This window comes from Brassica rapa, chromosome A01 (genome assembly GCF_000309985.2).
Source record: "Brassica rapa cultivar Chiifu-401-42 chromosome A01, CAAS_Brap_v3.01, whole genome shotgun sequence".
Classification (NCBI taxonomy): domain Eukaryota; kingdom Viridiplantae; phylum Streptophyta; class Magnoliopsida; order Brassicales; family Brassicaceae; genus Brassica; species Brassica rapa.
In genome coordinates this window covers 12,092,122-12,104,904 of record NC_024795.2, presented here as the reverse complement: position 1 = coordinate 12,104,904, position 12,783 = coordinate 12,092,122, and the positions used below count along the sequence as shown (strand labels likewise).

Genomic DNA, 12,783 nt, shown 5'->3' with positions numbered 1-12,783 from the left:
AACGAAGACCGGCAAATTCAACCAATGGAATTTTGTTTGGGACCTTTTTTCTATTGATGAGTTTAATAAAATCAATACAAAGGATATAAAATGCTCTTTTTCAAAAACAAAGTTTTTTAATTAATCAAATAAAATTGAATAAAACTTAATCTTTAATGTCTATTTATAATAATCTTTGAATCTAGAAAAATCATAATCTTACTTAAAATATAAAACCCACTAAAATATGTAAAATAAATATAATTAAAAGATAATTATCAAAATTTAAAAATATATAATAAAAATATTTGGATAATTTCTAAATAATGTTGCTGCACCATTATGCCACGTAGCTGAAGAAATATCTAGTAGGACTGGTCGTGGATGGTGGTAACACAAAATTAATTATAAAGCTAAAAAGGAATTTAAGCTAAACTCTGTGTTGTAAAGCACAACAACAACAAAGTTGTTAGTTGCACTGTTTTCTTTTTACTAACTTGTTGTATTCTGTGTGGAATATAGGAAATCAGAAGAAACATGGTTCAGTTGTTTATTGGTTTGTCACTTTCATTTGAATAAATGTTGTTTTTCTTCTCATTAGAAATCAAATAAGGAACAGTATACTGTATGAGTTTATAATGGAATGATGATAGAAAAAACTAATTGGGTTCTACTGACAATGATTGACATACAATGAATTAATCACTTGGGGGCAAAATGAATGAGACTTTTAAATTGACAAGATGTAAACATAAACTTCAAATCAAATTTGGTAAGAGTGTTTGAGGTTTAGTTAATATCTTCTCTATTAAAAGAGAAATATGATTTTTATCTACTACAAAATATTCATACTAGAAGTCTAGATCCATATATTCAAATAATATTTTTATTGTTTACATTAGTTTATTTAATGTATAACATTTCTAAATAATTATAAGGATATTAATAACAAATCCATTTTAACTATAAATTTAAATTTTAGTTTTAGGAATAACAAAATCTATTGAGAACAAATCTAACAAAATCTTTTTAAAATTTTAAATATTCTTTTAATTAATGCACTGATTAATTTCACAATTAGTAGTATAATGTTATTATAATTTAATTTTAATTACATTTTTATTATAAATAAAATAATGAAATTATTTTCTAATTTTATAAATTTTATAAATATATTCTACATTATATTAAAATAGAAGTAATTAATGAATTACATATTAAAATTATGTTTTTGTGCAAACATATTAAAATTATGTTGAATTGGTAAACCAATATATTTTGAAAAAATATTTTCATTAAGATAAATAAATAAAATATCATTCAGTGTTTAAAGTGACTAAAATATCATTCATTTTTTTAAAATGATTAATATTCATAAATTATGTAATAATGTTTACAAAAAATAAAATTGTTAACATATGTTAAATTTTAATATTTTGAACTATATATCATGTATTTAGTTATTTTTAAAATAACAATAATATATTATCATAAATTATTATATACAAAATAATATAAAATTTTATATTTATAAATAAAATGTTATCTGTATGGGATGTGCGGATTAAAATCTAGTAGAAGACTTAAATGAGAACGGACCTGTCAACTTTGGTATATTTCATAGTAAAACTACAAAAAGCATGGAAGAGAGAGTGTATCTTCGGTCGATCATTGTTAATCTAAATTCGGCACATATCGGGAAGTAGACACAAATTCAAAGGTGAATTATTTGAAAAATATTTATTGACTTATTAAAAATGATATAAAAGAAAAAATTACTCGTAAACTGTTTGATGAATTCGGCAAAGAACAATGAGTTTACTCGTAAAATGTATACCGATTAGTTCTTGTGTTGAATAACGTGTTTTGTGAATGTCCCTTCTCGTCTTTGATCTTTTTCTTTTATAGTAATTTTTTCCCCTTCAAATAGGTATACATTGTTAACCGTTATTTGACTAATGGATTGAATTCAATTTAGGATCTGACTGGTTTTCCCGCTACCACCTGCAAACGCAGCTTTTGCGGTTAGTAACGGTTGACAGCATTTCGAAACAATCATACAAACCGCTACAAATAGTTTTAAACCGCTTTGAACCTCTTAAAATCAAAAGCTGATTCCAGCTAACATTTGCGTTTGCGGTTGCGGACGGTTGCGGAAGAATAATTTTTTTCTTTTTTTTTTCAAAAACCATATAAATACAAAAAAGATTCAATTAAAAATTTTAAATTGGAATAAAAATACTAAAATATATTTACTATATTTTAATTAATATTATAAAATTTTTAAAATAAAAATATTTTTCTGTAATTTTAAAATTGTAAGACTATAACTTTCTAAATATAATTTTCATATTTATTATAATATTATGATTTTTATATTTTTATATTTTTATAATTATATAAAATATATATTGTTAATTTATTATTTAACTGCTGATGTATTTGGTAGTTAACCAGTCATAAATATCCCGCAAACGTACCAATTTCTAACTGCAAAACCAATCGCACAATCTCTTAAAACCGCTAGAAACCGCAACCACTCGCATCCGCAAAATCACACAACCGTAACCGCTGCGTTTGAACCAGTCATGTCCTTACTTGATGTGCCTTATCCGCGGGATGTGCTCAACCTCCAACAATCACCATCTATCACCTAAGCATTCAGAGTATATTATATAAGATCATTAGATATTTTAATTTGATTTGGTTCCATACACAGTTACTGTTGCCAATAAAAGCAACTAGTAACAGTCCCACGTAATAAATGGTTCGTCACTCATTATATATATATAATATCTATATATATGTATATATCTACAAGTTCATATATTTTTTATATGCAAAATTGACAAACCTACAAGCTTATACTGCTATACATAATTACACTAGTCCTATATTCTTATAATCGTGTATATGGATGTACGAGTTCCTTAATTCATTACATTGTCTACATCCTGAAGCTTTTTGTCGCAAAATAGGTTTATGGAACCCTTGTCTTGGCGACAGAGACGTCCCTGGACTGATGCGGAGGAAGCATGGGCTTGAGACTGTGTTTTAATTAAGTACGTAACCAGCCGCAAAGTATACCTAAGTTGTCATTAGCTCAGCGGCTTAAATGTTAAATATCACTCTAACATGACACGGTTTCCATTCATGCGCATGATCAGTTTTCAGGCCATTTTTTTGCGTTTGGCTTGTAGCCTCAAAGCACAAGGACCGGCTCTGTTTGGCGAGTTGCCATTATACATTATTGTAATTTAAAAAAAAAATTGTTTAATTATGTCTACAAATTTTTTCGTTGGATATAAGTTATAACTCGTAAATTGTCGTACATCACAAACTAGTTTTTTTGGGTCAGCACATCATAAACGCAACCCTAAATATTAAGAATATATATGTATTCTAAATTCCTTATACATACTTTTCTACATAGTTCGTATATTGTTGTACCAGTATGATTGTACATCCAATAAGAAACAATGATATATCTAAATAAAACACGTATTACACTAATAACCAAATAGAAACTATTAGAGTCGAGTAAAGTGAGCTGGGCTTGGACTCGGAGACTTGGAGTGTTCTTCTTTTTGTGTCAACGGTACGTCGTGCTGGACTGGATGGCTCAAGACATCTAGTGCACTGAAACTTATTTGTACGTTAGATTAGATTCTCAAACACGTGATCCACTTCTCTGTTTCCATACACATAAACAGCATGCGGCATGCCTACGTACATTCAGTTTCCCAATATTAATCTCCGTTACATTTTTTTTAAACACAATCTCCGTTACATATATGCACTTTCGCTTCCCTTCTAATATATCATATATTCTTTTTTTTTTTTTTTTTTTTTTTTTTTATTCAATCTCCTCCCATAAAGGGACATCGTTTATATCATATATTCATATGTACGTAGTTTACATTTTGATAAGTTATCCAACTTTATACTTCACAAAAAGAAAAAAAGAGTTTGGTTTATATTTTCTTTTAACAAACAAAACTAGAATTAAATGGTGATTACTTGTTGTCAAAAAAACAAAAGGGTGATTACTTTGCTAACACCCTTTACTGATACGGCAAAGGGTGCACCATTTATACTATTTTTTTGAACTGAATCAGTTTATTTCAGGTTCCAATTTAAAAGATGACACAGCACCATTTATACTTAATCAGTCGGTAAAACAAAAAAGTAAAACCAGAGCATGGGGAAAACGGTATAAAAATGTTGACCAAAGCGATTCTCGTTCTATATTTTACCGCTATAACTTTTCATCGTAAAGAAAAAACCTGAATCTTATCTAAAATTTATCAAACCCCGATCTTTTGTCTAATAAAGAAATACAGAAGCAATATTTTGTTTTGGTTTAGCGAGGCGTTAAATTAATAAACATTTTTCATTAGCTGGTTTGAAATACTTTTGATCTTATTGAAAAGAAAAATAAGGGGCTCCATCTAAAGCGGATGGGGATGCAATATACTGACCCGACTATAGGGTGGTAGGTCGGGCCTATAAGATAGCTACGTATAGTACAACACGTGGCACATAGCGAATGGAGATGTACTGTAGAGAACAAAAGGATCAGCCCAGGAGAATATGGTCCCCATATCTTGATATGGAACAGACACACACTCAGTAGTCAGCAGGACCGTTCTGATTTCTTGCGTTTGTGATTGTATTTGTAGTTATGGTTCTCTGGTTTTCAATTATTTATCTAGTTTTCTTTATTTCAGATATTATATTTTATATTCAGATTTATCATCATCATATAACCACTATTGCATATAACCACCATTCATTGCGTATTTCTTAATTGAGATATATTTTGGAATTTGTTTTGAACACACTTTAGCACTGATGACCCTCCATCTCTCTTTATTATCCATATTTAATATAAGGGGAGGAAATAAAAGTGGTTCCGAGGAATCCATGGGAAATGTAGATGAAGCTCATAATTTCTAATGGCCCCTCCTAATTTCCACTACCATTTTACTAATGTTTCCTTTCTTCTTTTTTATATATATCTTTAAACCTTACAGTTTACTTCTTTCTTGATCTTTATATCCACCTATTTAAATTTTGCAACCTCTTTCTTGATCTTTATATCTACCTATTTAAATTTTGATAGTTCTACATTTTGTTTTGTTTAATATATATTCACACTCTACATTGATATCTCGAGTTACATAAATATATTTCCTCACTTTTTAATATATGACGTTTTATGATTTTGTATATAGATTAATAAATATTTGAATTCTTACATTTAAAAAAAACATATCTTTAATTATCTACCTATCTACAATTCAACCAATAATAAAATAGAAAATATAATATCATTTAATTATTAATAAAATTTTCATAGTTAATTGAAAACATCATTTAATCTGGAACAGAATTTTTACTCTAAAGGTCAAGTATTTAAAATGGATGGAGTATAATACTACATGTGGGTGAAGTTAATAGATATGATGACATTAAATACAAGAAGGCACAATTGAGCATTGCGCATTAGAGAGTGATAGAGAAATATGAACTTATTTGTGGTTACGCTGATGGGTGGATGTTGTGGGATTCCACAATATCTTCATCATTAAAGTTTGACACTATTGTTTACCTATTTTATATGCCCACAGTCCAAGCCCCGATTATTATGACTATTACATATTAGGCAAATCCTCGGTCTTTTGTTTTTTGAGAAAGGGCCTTCTGAAATCCTAGATAAATATATCCATATTAATTTTTTAAAATAGAGATTTTGAAGAAATAATATCATATTGAAACAATTCATGAAAGAAAATATAGGGTCTACTGAAATCTATATATATATTTTAAATGTTAGAAACAATTATATATATATATATATATATATATAACATCAATTAAATGCATTAGCATTCTTTTGAAATTTTAACAAGAAACTAAAAGACCAGTATTTGAATACACGGAAACATAACGTTAGGCATCTTCAAAAAGTTTAGTTATTCTCGATGTTTTTTTTTTGCGAAATCAGTGAGATTTTTTTTTCTTTTCTCTTCATTTTGGGGTTATCACAATTTTAAAAATACATTTACACGTGAGAGAGGAATAATATGCATATCCTAGAAAAACTGGGAAGTAATATAAAAAATTCGGACTTTGATTTAAACTCTAAACTTGTACATCATATATTATAGTATGATTTATTTAATTTACCGTTTTATTGGTAACTACTACACACTAGCCATCCAAGAATTATTTAACTGACCTGATGTTAGTTTTTCATTATTTGCAGATACTTTCCCTATAAATAAACATGTCAACATCATGATACGGCAATAATGACGTTCAACGCCGCTGAACAAAGGAAAAAGGCCAAGAGATTCCTCTTTGGTCTTCAGTGTTCACCAACACACCGGAAACGCATTTTAAACATAATATGGCCGAGAATTTCTGTTTTCGTTTTTAACCGTCTAAAATGACATCACTATCTTCTTATATATGTAGCATGAAATAACAGTTATCAGTGTTCCTCTAAGTATAAAAGCACCTACAATGTCGCTGCCAAACCATGTGTATAGGAATCAAACCGTGTACGCTTTATGTGTAACCAAGTGTATAGGAATCAAAATTGTATACGTTTTATATGTATATTCTTGTGTCATTACTTTTGGATTATACAATTAACGGTTATAATAATTTGTTCAATATAAAGACATTATGAGAAAAGAAAGTTATTATTTGGTGTCTTAGAATTAGAGTATCCCATGACAATAAATATGGTCATGTGTAATTTAGTAAAAGTAAAAACTACAAGATATAACGAAACCCCTTTTCTTGATTAAATTAGTAAGACACCTCTGCTTTTGTTTATAGTGTGTACTGTCTAGTGTGGCTCACATAAATTGGCAACAAATCTCTAGTGATTCTGTTACTATTTAAATGATCGTATAGTTTCGGATAAGCTTAGTTTTATACTCGATTATTATAATGCTGGACAGACATATTGATCCCAGCAGATGGAAGTATTATTATATTTGTCCCACGATTCCAACGGCGGTCTTTGTATATTTCCAGAGAAAAAAATTCAGTGACAAAAATAATTGGAATATTTGATTAGAATAACAAAAAGGAGATAAAAGAACAAGATGATACTTTACAACTACCCCATTCTTGTTATGTTCATTAGTATTTTTTTTTGGTCGAATGTTCAATAGTATATTCTTTGGGAGTGTTAACCAAAAACAATTCCGAGAAGTTTAATGTTGATATTTCTTGGTAATTGTTTTGTCAACAGAACGATTATATTAATCTAACGGTCCAAAAAATTAATATAGTACAACCGGAAGTAAACTCAGGTGATGATTGTTTTATTGGTTTTTAGATTTTGGTTTTTGGTTTTTAGTTTTTGCTTTTTAGTTTTTGGTATTTGGTTTTTAGTTTTTGATTTTGCAGTAGATTTTAGTTTTTTGAAAAACTTGAATGGTGATTTTAGATTTTAGTTTTTGGTTTCTGATTTTTGTTTTTAAAAATAATAAAATGAAAATATCATTAAGAGTAAAGTAAAGAAAAATACTAATCCTAGTCCTAGGTAATACTAAGTAGAACAAAAAAAAGATAGGAAATATAGCTTATATGTATCAACAATATATATATTTTTGTGATGACTAACTTCAAATAAAAAAATATTTTATTGATATGTATAGGAGTTATTTTGTTTACATCAGTTTATTATTAGATAAAAATAACGTTCAAATATTATATATTTTTATTACAATAAAGCCTTTTTTAATGATTAGCATAGATGTTATTTAATATATTAAAAAAATGTGACCAACAGTTTATTATTTCATAAAATATTATTCAAATATTGTTATATTTTAGTAAAACTAAACTGTGTTATAATAAGAATATGTAATATGACTTACGTGTACCTTAGGTATTATATAGATGTACTTAGAAATTATTATTAGCAATCAAAAATGCCTTAGGTAAAATGTCTTACGTTTTATCCATAGTACCAAAATGCCTTACGTAAGTCAATTTGTAATAATGCATAAATGTGAAAAACATTTTTGGCAAAAAAACTAGAAAAAAACTGGTTTTTGGTTTTTGTTTAGAAATTGACAGTTATTTAAAAAAACTAGTTTCTCTAGATTTTAGGAAAACCATTTTTCAAAAAACTTGATTGGATGAAAATTGGTTTTTGGAAAAACAAAAACCAAAAACTATTCTAAAAACTAGAACAATCAACCTCTCAATGGTAAACTGAATAACACAAACTACAACAATGAAAAGAAAGATAATTGTGTTTAAAGACATCTCTATCTCCACTCTATAATTTATTCCAAAAATAGAGTAAAAATGAAATATAAATAAATAATAAAAAATTATTTAATTTATTGAGTAATCACTTTTTTGTTTTTTTATTATTACAGTTCTCACTCCCTTTTACAGTAAATTATGGAGTGGAGATGAAGATGTTCTAAGAAGTAAAATGATCCAAAGAGACCTTTCACTTGAGATCCAAAAACTATTGTTCAAAAGAATGATTGAAGATAGTCAAATATGACGTTGATGCATACACAAGAAGAGATTATAATGTTGACCGACAAGAATTTTAGGTAAAGAGTTTCAGAACCATAGGCAACACAATATTTCTCCGTATATGTTTGTCAACTTTGCTGTAATCTCAAGACAAATATATATATACTTATATATATATAGTTTGGTTGATATATATACTGAGTTTAATTAATCAATATATCAGTACTGCTAATTTGTTTTTTTTTTTTTTGTTTGGAAAATTATACTTGTAGATCCCTAAGGGAACTAAGAAGTTAACGTGATCAAATAAACAGCCAAATGAGTAATTCAGATACTTTCATATATATAGTATTATACAATGTAATGTATAATACAAGATAGGAGGTGACAGTAGGATTTTTATTGGTGGAATACAAAGAACCAACATGGTTTAAATGTTCAAAAGACAAAACTTCAAATCTATAGAAAACCTCACCCAGTGAGGAAGTTAGAACAGGAAACATATTTTACATTCCACTATTTTTTCTACAAAAGATAAAAAAAGTTATAGAACTAAAGTTCTGATTATACCAAGAACAAATGGAATGAAGAGAAGACGCTTATAAAATTGCTACACCCAAATAGAACCAACTTTCTTCAGTGGAATATTAGCCAGACGAAGAAAAACTTAATACGTGGAGCTTTACTTTGGGAAATGGAGATGATGTTGAACTTGGTGTTGTCTTCCAAAAAAGTGATTTTTGAGACTTAAAGGTTATACAAATATGGTAACTTTGCGTCCACCGTTAAAGTTAGTATTAACGGTTAGTGTAACATTTCTTGCAAGTGGTCGCTTTTACTCGTAAAGAAAAGGAAAACATGGCACGTCTTTGTCTAAGTAATCTTCAATTTCCAATGTGAGTTTTTGTTCGTGAGTTTTTAATTATTTGTTTTGATTACTAGTATTTGTGTTTAAACTTTAAAGTGGATTTCACCCTAATCCAAACCTGGTTTAATGATCTAATCCAATGGTCTATTACGAAGATCATAGCTCCAATAAGAATGATGGCCCATCCCAAACTCGAAAGGAAGTCAATGCCAACCTGCCGATCAACTCAAAACGTAAAGAAGGAACTGATGATGCTGGATTTACGCTGGATATCAATTTTCTGTCGATTCTAGTCCAAATTGCTATATAAGAACAATGAAGTAGAAAGAGAAGGGAGATCCAAGCTTGATACCTTCAGACTATACTCATTCTATACTCGAATTCATTTGTACTTTTTATTCTTAATCATTTACCAATCAATATTCATGATCAATAAGGAATACTCTTCCACCTTGAAATTATTCACAAATAATCATTTTATTTATTACTTATTTAATACGTTAGCTTAAATTTTAACCCTAATTTCTGATTGGATCCCGTGATCCACCCTCTGAAGATCCAACGTGAAACGCACATCGCAATGACTGAAGTAAACGCATCCGATCTGCCATAAGCAGAAAACCTATAGGATTCTACCCCCACAGGCCGGCATATGACAGCAGTTTAACGCAGACAAAACTCCCGTAACCGCCCGCCATCGGCATAACCGATCGTTGATCATGACGAAACTCTATCTCAGGTAGCAGCTGATTTACAAAATGTTTTATCTATTTTGATTCAACGTACATGTCAGCAAGATGTAATGGGACAACAACCTCTACAACGCTTATAGAAATTCACCCCGCTCGGTTCCTGGCTATGGCATCCTAGAACGCAACGACATGATCTCATCACCTCCCACCGTCAATACTTTTCTGGATCAGCATCCGGAAAGAGATGAACATCCTTCATTGAAATAATGTACGAGATATAACTCTTACATGGTTCCTTCGTTCTCAAATACTCGTCATAAACAATGCCATAAAAATTTCAGCCTGCTCCCTTTAAAATCATGAGACATGGAACCAATAAACGTCAGCAATCAGCCATGTGGATTGTATGACTCCTCAGAAAAGGAAACCTACCTAGGATACGGCTACGGAGAAAAGCCTCTCGACTCACTAAGAACGATATCCATCTCCACTTCCTCAGGAGGCTTAACTCCTCCCTCACCAATCTCTCTCCTTCGAACGTTATGGGGCTAGTTCCAAACAAAAAAAAAGAACGTTCTGGGGCTTAAAAAAATTATGATCACGAGAAACACATTAGTCAGGAGAAACTAAAAGAATAGCTCAGTGACTCAGATCGATAAACTCACCTATATGGCGCCAAAGCAAAGGGAAGCTAGAGGCGTCATCAATCTTCATAAAAATGTATCTCATGTTCCATCGTCGACCAAAGGGCGTACTACCCTTAACTTCTTTCAACGGCTCCTCAACAATATACTGGCCTTCACTGGAGTGGATAGAAGCTTGTTGGCCAAAGGAGCGAGATAATACTAATACGATACCTCGGATAGGCTCAGAGGAATGTTATGAAACTCGCTCAATGCCTAGATGACGATCAACGTTCTCCAAGTCAATGAACTCCGGAAATCGTGAGGTCCATAACCAAAAATCCTGAAGTCTAGAAAACCAGTAGACTGCGGGAAAACCCCAAGAAAAACTCCTTGACAAATCGAGTCACAAGTGAAAAGTTACTCCTCTGATCAAGCCATATAAGTAACCTTATCTCACTAATGCTTTTCTTTTGCTGATTTAGTTTCCTTTACTTCTTCTCATCTATGTTGGGACGCATTAACCGCACGCTCTGATACTACTTGTTAGAATTACATAACAGAATAAGTTTGGCTTTATCTCTAGTATTTCACTCTAGTTCACTCATTTTGTTGGTTAAACCAAAATGTAAATGCTGTAATAGATTTAACGAGTTCTCCGAATGATTACAGGTACATGAGAAAGCTACTGTCCTCTCAAACTTTAATAAAAACAAAGATCATATACGTGTTGGTTCCTGTCACAATTTTGCAGAAAACAAAATGAACAAAGAAGATAAAAAATGCTATGACTTCTCTTGACTCTAATCTTAGAGGTCAATTCCTCTTGGATGAAGATGAGAGTTTTGTTTGTTTAGAAACTAAAAGTGTAACTCATTCAGATAGATCATCCGGATGACTTTTGAAAATTTAGGCTTAATTTTAAAGTCCATTCAGCTGAATCAATTTGGATCATTTGAATGGAGATGATTCATTCAAAATGGTATAATGTCTTTTATACCCCTAATGTAATTCACAAATTACAAACCTAAACATAATATCATTTTTGTCACATACGAATACTGACAAAACTACAAAAACATGTTTCCCGCAAAAACCTAAAAACAAAATTTTCACGCCAAAACCCCAAAAACGCAATTTCCTGTCAAAATTGCAAAATGTGTTTTTCCGCAAAAACCGAAAACGTGTTTTCATGCCAAAATCACAAAAAATGTTTTCACGCTAACACCCCAAAACATATTTTTCCGCCAAACACACAAAAACACGTTTTCCCGCCAAAATTGCAAAAAAAAAAGTATTTTTCCGCAAAAAAAAAGTGTTTTCCCGCTAAAACCGAAAATCTCATTTTCCCGCCAAAACCGAAAAATCTCGTTTTCTCGCCAAAATCGAGAAATCTCGTTTTCCCGCCAGAACCGAAAAATCTCATTTTCCCGCAAAAATCGCAAAAAATGCATTTTCCCACCAAAAATGTGTTTCCCCGCCAAAACCGCAAAAAACATGTTTTCCTGCCAAAACACATTTTTCTGTCAAAACCGCAAAAACGTATTTTCTCGCCAAAACCGTAAAAACATGTTTTCTCGCCAAAACCGCAAAAACGCGTTATCCCGCCAAAACCGCAAAACGCATTTTCCCACCAATAACGAAAAATTTCATCAAAGATATGATTAAACCAACACAAGGGTATTATGGTAATTTATTTACTAAACTCATTTGAATGAAAATAAAAATAAAGAAACAAACATAAGATCAATTTAGATGATTCATCTAGATGAGCCATTTGAAAGGACAAACAAACAATCACAAAAATCTGAATGGATCATCTGAATATATCATACAAATGAATCATTTGGATGGAGATGACAAATGGTGAAACAAACAGGGCCTATCTTAATATGCCATAATATTTTGAATTTGATTTCTTATATTTTATTCATGAAATTCAATAATCTCTCTTATTAAAACAGAAACATTTTACTGGACCAAATATTTTTTTGTGAAATTTTAAATTAAATACGCACTTTATACCCAGATGTATCTATTAACTATTTTTTCCTTAAGATTTGATTGTTTAGGAAATAAAAAAACCGACTTTCTTAAT

The 12,783-nt window shown here is 30.2% G+C and overlaps 1 long non-coding RNA gene across 1 annotated transcript; it reads right to left on the bottom strand.

The window, feature by feature from the left end:
• Window positions 1–2,335: 2,335 nt before the first annotated feature.
• Window positions 2,336–11,968, bottom strand: LOC117128316. Its single transcript, XR_004451603.1, has 2 exons — window positions 5,087–11,968; window positions 2,336–5,044 (listed from the first exon to the last, which is right to left on the bottom strand). It is a non-coding gene; the product is annotated as an uncharacterized LOC117128316 (long non-coding RNA).
• Window positions 11,969–12,783: the final 815 nt, after the last annotated feature.